Source organism: Phoca vitulina, unplaced genomic scaffold (assembly GCF_004348235.1).
Source record: "Phoca vitulina isolate PV1807 unplaced genomic scaffold, GSC_HSeal_1.0 scaffold3, whole genome shotgun sequence".
Taxonomy (NCBI): Eukaryota; Metazoa; Chordata; class Mammalia; order Carnivora; family Phocidae; genus Phoca; species Phoca vitulina.
This window is the reverse complement of record NW_022589706.1, coordinates 63782794-63798190: the sequence shown is the minus strand read 5'-3', so window position 1 is coordinate 63798190 and position 15397 is coordinate 63782794. Positions and strand designations below refer to the sequence as shown.

The window sequence follows — 15397 nt, the reverse complement described above, 5'->3', positions numbered from 1 at the left end:
GAGAATTAGTGAATGAACATACGAGAAAATGTCTAACTTTTTTAATGATCTAAGAAGTATAAATTAGTTAGGCTTTGGCTACTAAAGTAACAACTTTAAAAAAAATTTTAATAAAAAAGTTTTTAATTTTGTGAAAGCTGTGCTTCAGATATTCTGTTTGGGAAAGCATTTTGGCAATCGACATAAGGAATCATTAAAAAGTCCACTGTTATATAATATTTGGAAGTGCTATATAGGCAGAGATAACATGATAATAACATTTGCTGTTAAAGTTGGAAGGAAGATATACCAGTTGTCCAAAAATAAGGGATAGGTGAAGGAAATTATGTTTTATTGAGTTAAATATAGTTATGTGGTGGTGGATTAACTAAACATGCTAAATATACAGGTTTACATATACTATGAAGACTTGTCTATGTTTAAAACAATGAGGTACTGGTCCATGCATGGACAGACTAGCAGAATAAAAGAGAAAATTCAGAAATGGATGCAAGCACCATGGGAACTTGTTACATGATAAAAGTGTCATCTCAAATCACTGGGGAAAAGGATGGGCTTTTCAAAAACTGAGGTGGGGGAAACTGGGTAGCCATCTGGAAAAACACAAAAGTGAATCCTACCTCACACCATATACCACAATAAACTCCAAATGAATTAGGTGTCTAAACATTAAAATAAACAAAAACAAAAACAAACAGACAAAAAAACATACAAGTACTAGAAGAAAACATAGATACATGGAAAGCCTTTCTAATTATGATTTAAACCAAATCAAATAAAATTTGATAAATTAATTAATATAAAATTAAAGGAAAAAACCTTCTCATGACTTTTTAAAAAGCAAAGTCAAAAGACAAATATTTGCAATGTGTATCACAAAAAACAAATCTTCAATTTGTCACTTTAATATGTAAAAGCTCTTAGAAATTGAGAAATAAGAAAAAACAAAATCCCAATAGAAAAAAGATGTACAAGAAAAAAGTGAACCCCCATAAAGGTATATAAATTTCCTGGCCCACAAAAGTAAAAAAAGATGGAATTCTCAAAGTAAGGGAAATTTAAAGCATAACTACACCTACTAGGTAAAAAAAATGTTAACATTTGACAGCATACTCTGTTGGCAAGGCTGAGTAGAAAAGGTATTGTTACATATTAATATGGGAGTGCAATATTGTATAGCCTTATGGTAATATCTAAAAAGACTATATGCATCTACCCTTTAACCAAGCAATACTACTTCTTGAATTTTACCTTAAAGATTCACCTCTAAAATTATAAAACAATGTATGCTCATGGTATACTTAGAAAAAGTAATAATAATTTTGTAATAAAAGTAATAATTTTAAATGATACTTTGGTAATATAAAATATAGAAATAGCCTAAATGCTATTGAAAAAAATTCTGATACTTCAACACAATGAAATCATATGAAGTTTTAAAAACAAACAAAACAAGGAAAAATTCTGAGAACTGTTAATAAAGTGATTTACAGTCAACACTGTCAAGTGAAAAAAACAAAATATAAAACAATATATATATACCAAGAATTTTGTGTAAAAAAAAGGAAGAATAAGAATATACCTATCTGAAAAATATAATACATTATATGTTAAAAAAAAAAAAAAAAGAAGAAGATAGCAGGAAGGGAAAATGAAGGGGGGGAAATTGGAGGGGGAGACAAACCATGAGAGACTATGGACTCCGAGAAACAAACTGAGGGTTCTAGAGGGGAGGGGGGTGGGGGATGGGTTAGCCTGGTGATGGGTATTAAAGAGGGCACGTTCTGCATGCAGCACTGGGTGTTATATGCAAACAATGATCATGGAACACTACATCAAAAACTAATGATGTAATGTATGGTGATTAACATAACATAAATATATATATATATATACCTATCTTAGAGGCCCTGGGTGGCTCAGTCAGTTGAGCATCTAACTCTTGATTTCAGCTCAGGTCATGATCTTGGGGTCACAAAATCAAGCCCCATGTTGGTCTCCATGCTGGGCATGGAGCCTGCTTGGGATTTTCTCTTTCTTCCTCTCCCTCTGCCCCTCCCATGTCCCTCTCTCTCTCTAAAAAAAAAGAAAGAAAAAAGGTATATATCTTAGTTTACTTATTTACTCTTTGCATAGTTTTGACTTTAAACTATGTAGAAAATTTACCATTCAGAAAACAAAATTAAATTCAAGAGAATAAAAAAATAGTGTGCCTCTGCTTGGAGGAGTTCTTGGATCATAAAAGCATGCTTGGCTCACCCATGCAGGGCAGACTGAAAGTTCTGAGTGATAAAGCCTTAGACTGGAGCTTTCTACATGAGTTAATTCTGAAGAATTAACCCTCTCAGAGGCTCCCCAGATGGACTGGGACCCAGCTGCCCAAAGCCAGCACCTTCTTCATAAGCACCCTTCATCAACTTTTTTTTCTGCTGTCTGGCTTCACTTCTTCAACATGCTTTTTTGGATCACTTCCCCAAAAGTGATTTTCATTCAAATCCTTGTTTCAGGGTCTGCTCTGGGAACACCCAAACCAAGAGAGGTTGTATTATTTTAAATCAAAAATTTAAATTACAGGAGTTATCACTTTAATCACAAATTTAAAATAATTCCATATATTTTATTAATGAGTAGACAACACAGTGGGCCAGCTGAGCCAGTGTAAGTTTGTGGTCAGTAGGTCACTGGACGAGAACTTTAGACAAGTTTCATTAGGGCTTCCTTCCTCTCCACTGTTAACAATTTTCTCTCTGCCTCAGTCCTGATTCAAAGGGTTACTGGGTCTGCAAGAGGCTGGAATCTGAGAAGAAATCCCTATGTGTCTGCTTCCCCTGTGGGCTCAGTGAGCCCCATACATAAGCCTAGTTTCTCAGAGCCCCAGGAGCCCAAGGAGGGAGATGACTAGAAAGGCTGAGCCTTCCAGGCCCTTGAGTGTGGGAAACTGAAAGGAAAAGAGAGCAGGGAGCTTTATTCAGGAACCTTAGCAGAAGAATAAAAGCTAATTATCTTCCTCCACACTGAGCAGCTGTAGGGAAGAATCTACTTTCTTATCTTTTCTAGTTTCTAAAGGCTGCCTACATTCCTTGGCTCATGGTCCCTTTCCATCTTGAAAGCCAGCAATGGCAGGTAGAGTCTCTCTCCTGTCACATCACTCCGATACTGACTCTTCTCCCTCCTTCTTTCATATTTGAAGGACACTTGTGATGACACAGGAACCTTCTGGATAATCCAAGATAATCCCTTTATTTTAAAGCTACTTCCATCTGCAAACTGAATTCCCCTTTGCCAACTAACCTAACATATTCACAGGTTTCAGGGTGAACAGTCAATTGGATGGGTGGGCACTATTCTGCCTATGGTAAATGGCGTGTATTTTCTTCCTCTGACATTTTCTAGTTGGTTAATTGCTGATTTCCAGGAATGCTACTATTTCATGTATATTAATCTTGAATCTAGTGAACATGCCAAACTCATGTCTAAATTGTTCTAATGATATATCTGATGCCTCTCTTGGATTTTCTACTTAGTTTTATTATTTGTAAATTTTTTTCTTTTCCTTTTAAGTGCTTGCAGTCTTATTTTTCTTGCCTTTTCAAGTTGGCTAGGACATCCAGTACAATGCTAAATAATGGGGATAATCACAGGAATTCTTACCCTGCTGCTGACTTGAATAGGAATGTTTATAAATTTTTCTAAAGAACAATAACATTTTTAGGTTTTTCATAGATACATCTTTTCAAAATAGTAGAAAATATTCTCTATTCCTAGTTTACTAAGAGTTTATATCACAATCGAATATTGAACTACACCAAATATTTTTTCTCTATTGAGAAAACCCTATGAAATTTTCTTCCAAATTTTATAGATGTCTGAACATTGAACCATCTTGCATTTTTGGATGATGATCTCTTGGCTATCGTGTAGTTTGTTTTTTAGACACTGCTGAAAATTTTTGTCAATATTACATCAAGTGTTTTGCTTTTATATTCATACACGAGAATATACTATACTTATTCTTATCCTTATATCCATTTTTAACATCAAAGTTACACTAGCTGCATAAAGTGGTTTGGTTAGATTTCCTATTTTGAGCCTCTGACCCAGTCTGCCTAAAAGAGGCATCTTCTGTTTTTATGGGTTTTTAAAATAATGCCTATAAATATCAGGGCTTGCTGTTATTTGGAGATTGGTGTGGAAGAGGGGCAAGACATTTACCATTAATTTTATTTCTTTCATGGCTACTGATTTATTCATGATTTCTATTTTTTCTAGGCTAGGTTAATAATCTATGTTTTGTTAGAAAATTATCTATTTCATCTAAAATTTCAAGTTATTGCTTCTGTATTGTCATACTATTCTCCTATGAACTTTAAATCCCTTTTATATCTGTAGTGTTAATGTCTTTTCCTTCCCAGTGCTATTGATTTGTGCTATCTCCCTTTTCTTCTTACTCCCATCTGCAAATGGCAATTTCTCCCGTAGCTGCCTGCAGATAGTTTTGTGTCATGGACAAATCCTCCTGTGGGAAAGGAGATGATGAGACATTTGAGAGAGGAGTAAACGGTCAAAGCACCTGAAGGAGGCTGCTTCTCTCAATAGAGAGAGAGATGATGTGAAGAAACTTAGAAAAGAGGAGAGTGTTTAGTAATTTGAATAAATATCTGCAGAACAGTCTATTGGAATGGCCCTCTATAAATTAGCCTCTATGAATATGGAAAGAATACTATAATACCTTTGTTACCCATCTAACTCCATAATTTATCTTGCATTTTCAGACTATCATAAATACTTAATAAAGTGTTACTGACATGGGAATTTTAGACAATATAAATCTATTCATGTAATAGCTCTAAGACTCACTTGTGACTGACACTTTGCAGAAGCAAAGCAATAGATAAAATTATACATGATAGTTAATGTATTGCTGCAAAAGGCAATCCAAATAGCTCATTCTTAAACGCATTAAGAAATAAATAGATTACCTATAACAGAGCAGCTGGGGATATGATTAGTTACTGAATATGGAAAAGGTGAGCAATGTGGCAAGGACTTAACACTAGAAAAGGCATACACTATGTGTGCAGTATTATGTCAAAAGAAAGGAATTTGCACTATCACAGAATAAAAGTTGCAGGAATTATATAAGAATGGACCATTCCACAAAGACTTTCAAAACCCTGATGAGGAACTAATTTCCCCAGACAGAAATAGGAATGAAGATCTTTTATAGGAAAACAGATTGCAGGTAAAGGCAACATACACACATTAGGACCCCTGTCATGACGACTCTCAAGTAGAACGAGTGAAATGAGGACATTAGTTCAAACCTCTCACACAAACACCAAAATTATAAACAAACCAGAACCAGGCAATCTGAAGAGTAGAGACCATCATAATGGAGGGGAAAATCACGGAAAAAAAAAAAACAAAGCAGTAGGTAAGGACACATTTCACAATATCAGATATATTGGGCATTTATTATTTTAATACCCAAATATCACCTGTTCTTTCAAGAACTTCTCCTCTGGTCACGTGGCTCTGGTTGTTAGTTGGGTATACCTGAGTCCCACCCGGCCAGCTAGAATGTACCATTCTATTGAGCTGAGCTAATCAGAGCCTGTCGAAACTGACAAAGCCTGTGCTAGGAGAATTCTTCTCTTTGTCAGGCTGTAGCAATGTGAACAAGGTCTTCCCACAGAAGGTTCCCTCGCTGGGGGAGAATGCAGTCTCAGAGTAAAGAGCCATCATGCTGACAGGAAAAAGACAAATGTAAAGAATCCTGACCGCAGTCAACCCCTGGATCTAGTCAGCCTTAATGTTAACTCTGCACCAACCCTTCCCACGATTTGCTTATATGAGATGATAAATTCCTCTCTGTGTTAAAACTCTTTCAAATTGGTTTTCTGTCTTCAAACAAAGACTCATGACTAAGAGACCAACTACACACATGCAGTCAAGTAATTAAAAAAAAAACACACACACACAGGAAACCTTTACAAAGAAAAAGGAAGTAATTCTAAACTGAGAATATTTAGGCAGCTGGACAGGAGAACTGAAAAATCGAACAAAAGAAAATGTTTCTCCTTAAACGTGGTGTGCCGTAATTATTTAGCACTGCTTTTGTAAGTGGGTTAAAAATGATAGTTAGCTGACCAGTAAGGGCATATGAGTGTTCGCAGGGGCCAAAATGAAACACTGGAGGAAGAATCCCCATGTGGCTGACATGGTGGCAACAGGGAAAAGATTTATGCTTCCTCTAGAGGCCTATCATTCCCGCGCTTATTTCCTCTTCACTTGAAGTGTCCATTGGAGGTTTGGTAGCCACTTCTGAACTAACAGAACCTAATAAATTTCTTTCCCAACCCTCTTTTGGAGTTAGATGGCAAATTCCCTTTGGAATCACCTCTTGACTGAGATATTCCTATGAATAAGTGAAGGTCAATAGCCATTACTGCTATCCTTGGTGTGTAGAGCAGGAGGTGACAAATGAAAGGAGTGAGAGAAGCGCTGAAGATCCACAGAGCACAAACAAATCCAAATTAATCGAAGGGGCAGGAAATGTAACCCGTGGCCAACCCCTGGATGAGACAGTCCACTAACCTAACCTGGAAAACACACTCAAATCCTTTTTCAGTACTCTGTCCTCTAGAGTATGAACAATTGACAGAGTACTGATTCCCCCCACCCTTTTTAATTGACTTATAATTAACATACAGTGTTATATTAATTTCAGGTGTACAACATAATGATTGAACATTTCTATACATTACTCTGTGCTCATCAGAGTAAGTGTACTCTTAATCCCCTTTATCTATTTCACCCCAACCCCCTGCCCACCTCCCCTCTGACAACCACCAGTTTGTTCTCTGTATTTAAGAGTCTGATTTTTTGTTTGTCTCTTTTTCTCTTTGTTCATTTTCTTTTGTTTCTTAAATTCCACATATGAGTAAAATTATATGGTATTTGTCTTTCTCGGACTAACTTATTTCATTTAGCATTATATCCTCTAGGTCCATCCATGTTGTCCCAAATGGCAAGATCTTATTCTTTTTTTATGAATGAGTAATATTCCGTTATATATATATATATATATATATACACACACATGTATGTTATATGTTATATACTTATACACACACACACACACACACATATTATATGTTATATACTTATACACACACACCACATCTTCTTTATGCATTCATCTATGGATGGACACTTTGGTTGCATCCATTTGTTGGTTATTATAAACAATGTTGCAATAAACAGGGGTGCATATATCTTTTCAAATTAGTGTTTTTGTTTTTTGGGTAGATACCCAGTAGTGAAATTACTGGATGACAGAGTACTATTTTAATTAGCCTCTAATTCATTTGAACCTCTTTGTGACAATGGGAAATAATTTTACCTCTCTCAGCCCCTCTTTCTTCTGGATCAAAAAATCATCATTATCATACAATATCTCATATTCTTAGCTTTGTATTAGTTATATGTGAAATAAATAGTCTTTTACTTTTTAAAAAAATTATGACAAGTTACAGAGAAATCTGATCGGGACTCAGGCACCTTGAACTTCAATTCAATTCATTAGTCATGACCTATAGCACTAAATTATCCTAGGAATCTCCTACATTTCCAAACAATTCCAAAAGACATGGTAAATTAAATAATTCCTTAGCATCCAGGTGGCAAACCTTTCGTAAAATATAGTAATCTCAACCACTCTAGAGTTGAGTATTCTCTGACAGCATTTTCAACATCCACAGTACACAAATTATAATGGCCCTTAGTGACTGAAATTAAACATTTAATGAGCAACTACAATCAACCAGGTACTAAGCTATGGTGTCTCCAGCAATAAAAATAGCAACCTAAATAATAATAACTAGGAGAATGGCTAATATGTACTTGTACTTACTATGTGCCAGGCATTTTGCTAAGCATTATCTCTCTTTTAAAAAAAAATATGGAATACTTCATGAATTTGTGTGTCATCCTTGTGCAGGGGCTATCTTAATCTTCTCTGTATCATTCCAATTTTAGTATATGTGCTGCCGAGGCCAGCACTAAGCATTAGCTCATTTAATCCTTATAGCACTATGAGGTAGGACCTATAATTATCTACATGTTATAATTGAGGCCCAGTGAGGTTAAGTAATTTGCCCAAGGTCACATGGTTAATGGGTGAAGAAATGAGACCAGAACCCAGACTTCCAATTCTGGGTGAAATTGCATTCCCCACAAAAAAAAGATACTTTGAAGTCCTAACCCCCACTGCCTCAGAATATGACCTTCCTTGCAAATACAGTTATTGCAGATATAATTAGGTAAAATGAGGTCACCCTGGAGTAGGGCAGCCCCTAACCCAGTATGACGGGTGTATGTAATTCAGAGACTTGCAGCAAGAACGCAGGCGACAATGAAGACAGAGATTGGAGTGTTGTAGCCACAAACCAAGCAAGGCCAAAGACCGCCAGCAAACTGCCAGAAGCAGGAAGATGCAAAGGAGGATTTCCCTACAGGTTTCAGAGGGAGCATGACCCTTGACTTCTAGCCTCCAGAACTATGAGAAAATACAGTCTGTGTTTTGAAACTACCTAGTTTGTGGTACTTTGTTACAGCAGCTTTAAAAAACTAATACAATGTCTAACTCCAATGCCTTCAGCATGCCATGTTTTATTACATCAGCTTGAAGTCTTTCCTGGATGATAAAAGAAACATACAATTACATGCAGAATAGATATAATTTTTCAATTTTATTAAATTCTAATTACACAAAGATCCACACAAGACAGATACTTTTTTAAATCAGAGGTCTTATTCTCTGCCTTAGCTGTGGTAAACATAATTTTTGTAGTTATTTTTAAATATTTTATAAAATAGCCTTTTAAATTATGGGAATGGCCAACATTTATCCTGAAGCAATTTTCATCTTTAAAAAAGGATTCATTGTGTTTTGTGGGTGGCTGTTCGACTGTTTTATTTAAATTACCACACTCTAAGAACTCATCCGGAAGAAACAGACTACTAGTAGAAAGGACAAACAAGACAAGCTTACACAATACATGATCCTAGGCAGCCAGCAATTTACGAGACCACAACATGGATTTTGTTGCAAAGGAAAGAACTGGTAGAGAGAATACAGACTCAGAGGAGAGAAGAAAGATACAGTGAGGATATCCTGTCTTGGAAGAGATAGAGAAAGAAATGGATACATGAGGAAAAGCAGGTTCAGGTGAGCAGAGGGAAGAAAAGGAGCCTGAGAAGCATGCAGAGAACCTTGAAGGAGATGGGGAGAAGAGGCTGGGGGGAAAGAAAGAGAGAGAGAGGAGAAAAGAAATGAGGTGGGAGGGATAGTAAAGGAGAAAAAACATTCTGAATTGTGTGAAGGTGTGAAATGTTTTGTGTTTTTGTTTATTGATATGCGTGGCAGACATTTTCTTCAGGGTCTTAGGGCCAGCTCCCACAGAATGAAATGAGACATTCCATGGCACTTTCTCATAATGATAAGTATCCAGTCAAAAATCCAAAGGAGGAAAATACTCTTATAAAGTGTCATTTTTTTTTTAATCTTGGCAAAGTCTGTTCTCTGAAACAAAAGAGCAGTGTATATCCCCATCACGTTGAAGAGTCCCTTTTAAGAGCCGCCCCATCACATGCAATACTTGATCACCATCAAAGCCCAAGTTTTCTAGTGCCAAGAGCCAAGTGTGCTGTGGTTTGATCTTTGAGAAATATTTCTGGATAGTAAAGATCAAGGGCCATAAATATGGAGGCACATCTTGTCACCATTCTGTTTGTGCTGTTAGAACATGGTATTTATTAGGAGCAGAGCTTTCCCAGTAAAAGGCATAATTACTACAGTCCATAATACAAAAGTAGCATTTTTTAATGTATCCTATTTAATTTATAAATATATATAATTTTAAATGTATTTATTATGTATCATAAATATAAATATACATATAATTAAAAATTACATGAAAAGCCTCAGGGTTCAAAGTAAAATTATCCTTTAGTAAATTCAAACCAGGAAAAGCATCCTGAAAAAGCAAAGGAAACTCAGGAGCGATAAAATTGCAAATCTCGAAGCAGGTTTTTATTATGCTTTAAGAAAAACATGCTGCCAAGTTAGAGCAGATGAGCATTTCCAAATACCTGGATAAAGAAAGAGCGTCTCAAAGAGAAAGTATTCTTCAGGTACTGGTTCAACTTTCAGCACTAGAAAATGTTTCTATATTTAATATATTGATAAATGTGTCCTCTTTCTGCAACACATTGTATATGTTTTTAAATGTGTGCACATGTCTTTTTATAATCTAAACATCCCTTTTTTCTTTTGCTTCATTTTTTTAATTCAATTAAGCAATATCCAATTAAAACATACAGATGAAAGCTAATACTAGGAAGTAGAATCTGATAAATGATAAGATCAATCATATAGCTAGAATTCTCTAAAACTTCAGACAATGCGGTGATCACTCATTGCAGGGACAGACTGGAGGAAGGTTTCATGGAAGACAGGGAATGGACCCAGGGCTGACCAGACTCACACAAGGAGAGGGGAGGGAATTCCAGGCAGGGAAAGGCCCAGAGAAAGGAGGACTGACTATTGGAACATGGGAAGAGGACAGTGGAAAGACTAGTCTGTGGGGAAGAACACACAGAGAAATGAGGTTGACTAGATTAATTATGACCGGAAAGTCCCAGTGAGAAGTGGCCAGTGTAGACTCCGTGGGGAGAAGAAAGATAGGAAGAAAGCAGTAGTTTACAGAACAGGCACCAATATGAAAGATTAATTTAATTGCACCAAAAGCTAAAGGCAGATAAATTACTTTGTTGTACAAAACAGCAATAACCCAGACATCGGATGGCCAGGGCCTGGGGAAGGGTGACTGCAGCGAGAATGGAAGGAAGGCGTATTACGAAAGATGAATGCTCAGAAGTTGGAGACAGGATGTTGGAGTTTTATCTGTAGGATCTGCATTGTGCTTCTCTTTTGGCTGGTGGGGACAAAACATTTCTAAGCCTTTTAGCCTTAGGTCAAATGCTTACGAGTCAGGAAGAGAAACACTCACCCCGCCCCGCCCCCCTGCCTCAACCAGCTTTATTGAGGTAAAATTGGCAAATACAATTGTAAGATATAAAAAGTGTACATCATAGAGAAATAATCTTTGAAAGCTATAATTTCAGAATAGATCACTCCTGCAACCTTCAAAATAAACCACTCAATTCTGCAAATATCTCTCTTAAGATGTTATCTCTTTTTTTAAAGTTAGCATTTTTAATGCATTATTTTCTTTAATAGTAACCTTGCTCTTGTTGCCGCCCCAAATTATTTTCTTTGAGTATATTTGAATCAGGATTTCAGGAAAGATATTTTATGTTTTCCCCATTGCTTTGCATAAGAGGAACCACATGAGCAATGCAAAGGTGTGTATGAATTGAGGTATGCTTTCTGTACAGGGCAAAACTCAATCCTAAGGCCATACATCTGGAAACTTCAAAAATCTGAATCAATTCGGGGCGCCTGGGTGGCTCAGTCGTTAAGTGTCTGCCTTCGGCTCAGGTCATGATCCCAGGGTCCTAGGATCGAGCCCCACATCGAGCCCCACATCAGGCTCCCTGCTCATAAGCAAAAATGCCAAGCTTCTCCTCAAAGCTTAACCAGAGTCTAGACACTTTTCTAATGAGAGGGCTACCTGCACTTTCAGGCAGGTGGAAAATAGAAATATAAAAAGTGGCAAGACTGGGGACCTCCAATTCATTCTCTGATTCATTTATTGAACAACCATTTATTGAATATCCATTTCTATGCAGTGTGACAACTGCAAAGATGAATAAGAACCTGTCCCTAGGTGAATAACAGTGAAGTCTGGGATTTAATAGTACATTACAGTTTATCAAGTCCTTTCTCTTAATGTGTGAAGATCTTCTCCTTGGAATAAGTTAGGAACAACTTCCATTTTTTTAGACAAGTAGAACCATAAAAGTCTTCTGCAACCCACATCTCTTAATGCTCATACCCACCACTGTTTCTTGGGTTATTCTCTTTCTTCCAATGAGAATGCTCTCATTTATTATTCAGATATTGATGATATTCATAAATATAACTAAATACCTACCATGTGCCAGCCACCAGAGGCTTTGGGATAGAGAAGGTGAAATAAACAGAATCAGTGTCCTCAAGGAGTTCATATCCTAGTGAGTTAAAAGGCAAGTCAGCAGTTATAGGTAAGTGATCAATGGCCCAAAAGAAAGCTCAGTGTGTCAATGTGCAAATCTCTAGGAGCTCCCTCCCCCAGAGCCATGCAAATCCAACCATCCAAGTCCAAGACCCATCTTCACTGTACAGATTGCACTTTACAAAACCTCAGTTCACATTTGTTTGGTTTTCCCCTAAATTTCCAAACAATTAGAATCTACAATTTAGTACCTTATTACATATGTCCCTTTATATCTCCAATTTTTATTTATTTTTTTAAAGATTTATTTATTTATTTTAGAGAGAGTGCAAATGGGTATAGGGGCAAAGGGAGACAGAGAGAGAGAATTTTAAGCAGACTCCCCACTAAGTGCAGAGCCTGATGTGGGGCTCGATCTCAGGACCCTGAGATCATGACCTGAGTCAAAATCAAGAGTCAGATGCTTAACTGACTAAGCCACCCAGGTACCTCTGTATCTCCAATTAAAAAAAAATTTTTTTTTTAATTTTAAATTTTTAAAATTTCTAAATTTCTAAAATCTAAAATTTAAATGTTTCTTACCTACTATACCAGATTTCTAAGTTCCACATGGGCAAGGATGAAGTCCTATGGGCTCCTATATTCCTCTCTGAGGCCATGAGCATTCCATTTCTTAATTGATGATTCATAAATACTTATTGCTTGATTTATATGCATCATGTGATATAATTGAAACAGTGTATTTTTCTTAGCTAATCTTGACTAAGATAAGTTTCTTTAAAAGTTGTGGGAAGGAAATCTGGAATAAGAAAAAGATTTCGGTAAACACTTATTTCATCCTCACTCTAAATATTCCTAATTGTTTCAGTGAGTTGATACCTATTAGGTTGGCATTAACTCCCATTTTATTAATCTGTATTTTTTTTAGATTTATTTATTTATTTTACACAGAGAGAAAGCATGTATCAGGGAAGGGGCAGAGAGAGAATCCTCAAGCAGACTCCATGGGGGGAGCCCACACTCCATGTGGGATCATGACCTGAGCAGAAAGAGCCACTTAACTGACTGAGCCACCCAGGTGCCCTGGTTATTAATCTGTATTCTTAGTCATAGGGTAGTCAAACTATTTCCTAAGGACATAAAATTTATTGTCATCACCTAATATATGTGTATTCTCTATTGGAGCCATGGCATTAAAATGAATACCATGGAACACTAGACTTCTCAGTACCCAATACTATGGAAATATGGGACTGTCATAAACATCTGAATCAGTGCTGTCCCACAGAAATATAATGAAAGCCATGTATAAAATTTTCTACTATCTACATTGAAAAAGTAAAAAGAAACAGGTGACAATTTTAATAATGTATTTAAACCCAATGTATCCAAAAATGTATCATTTCAGCATGTAAACAATATTAAAAATTAGTGAGATGTTTTACATTCTTTTTAATAAGTCTTAAAAATCCAGTGCAGATTTTATGCTTACAGCACATCTCAACTTGGAGGTTAAATTTGTATCAGAAATACTTGATTGGTATTGGGAATTAAGTTTAAAACTTACAGCTCAAAAGCAGATTTCCAGAAACCTAGTTATTCTAAAAAATAGTTAAATTATTTTTAATGATTACAAAAAGATGTTTTGAAACTTAGCTATAAGTTAGTTAAATAAAATCAGAAACAAATTAAAAACTCAGTTCCTCAGTTGTACCAGCACCATGGCAAATCCTTAGTAGCTGTGGCCACCAGACTAAATAGCACAGACCTAGATCAATCTCTATCCAGATTTCTTCTTCAACAATAATATGTAAGCCATAGGTTTCGTTGTCTTACTTTGGTTTGTACTCTGTTGTTTAATGGGACTCTCCTTTAAGAGGTGATCATGGGAGATGGTCATAGCAGTTAATGTGAGGGAAGGGCCAATCCCGGGCCCAATCAAGGGTGCAAGCTCAGTGGGAGCTCTCTTCAACTGGACCCCTTGAGAATGCACCTTAACTTTTCATGGTTTCACACATTTGACCTTGAGTCATCACCATAGGCAGGAGGAAAAGAAGAAGTGGAAGAGTGATGAAGGCTTTTTAAACTTCCAGGTGTTTCTCTCCCATGTAAAAGCCATGTGACCTCTTAGAGATCCCTTTCATTTTCTTAGAATGCAGGTAAGTGCCTATTTAGTTATACATGGTTGCATTTTTTTTCATAAAAGGGCCACAGTCAGGGGTAAACGTTTTAGTAAATATTTTAAAACATTCATGTACAGAGACTCATGTGAGAAATTTGTTAGAATGTAGATTCCAGGGCCCTATTTCCAAAGATTCTAATTTTTCCCTGGGCTGTAGAGGAGAAAGACTCTCCTCGCTCTCTTCATTCTCTTATGGCCAGGACAGTGCATCAGGCTCATGGATTTCCCCTCTTGGGGAAGTGAACTCTCGCTCCCTTAACACTTCAGCATGAGGCTCAGCCCAGAAACATGACACAGAGTCACTCTGTTCTTCCTTTTCCCATTAGTAAAACTGAAAAACTCAGAATACCCAAGTAAGCATCTCATAGAGAAAATAACAACACAACCCGTTTGACTGCTTTCTGTCGAGTGTGGGGTTAAAGGAGCAAGGTTGTGTCTGCAAAACTTGAGTGAGACCTGGCCCAGATCACTAGGATCCACGCGACATGGAAATCCAGTCTAGAAAGCCAAGCCAGGTATTCAAGATGGCCAGGATTTTACCATGTCCTTAGCTCCGCTGTAGTAGGTGTCTGGATGAGATTCAAAATGTCAGTCAACTTTGACACATTAACACTGATTCTTTGCAAACAAGTATTTTGTTTCCTCACAAAAATCTCCTTGTTCCTGTCACCAAAGGAAAGAAAATAAACTATTAGCCTGCCTCATGGCTTATGCATTTATTTTACTTGGATAAAAGGACGGCACACTTTTCATTAACCAGCTTAAGAGAAAAAGGAACTCAACCATAACTACTTCTTGTTTAGATTAGAAATTAAAAAGATGGAAAAAGGATTGGAATGCCTGGGGAGACCCAAGCATATGGCAAAGCTACGATGTGTCCAGAGACTGCTCCAACAGTATAACTAAGAAACTGGGGACACAGTGTCGCATTTCTTAATTTGGCATAGTGGAACTGCTTTGGCAAATACACATTTTTAATGTTGACAATGAATAGCAGTAGGCAACAATGCATTTTGCATGTATATAGTTATCT

General features: G+C 36.7%; 1 protein-coding gene and 1 non-coding gene across 3 annotated transcripts in view; both read right to left on the bottom strand.

Annotated features, from left to right (window-relative positions):
* ARHGAP24 (Rho GTPase activating protein 24) overlaps nt 1-15397 on the bottom strand; it is a 749428-nt gene that overhangs the window by 469207 nt on the left and 264824 nt on the right. The window lies entirely within an intron of this gene.
* Nucleotides 7958-8064, bottom strand: LOC116630304. The gene has a single exon (XR_004298907.1). It is a non-coding gene; the product is annotated as a U6 spliceosomal RNA (small nuclear RNA).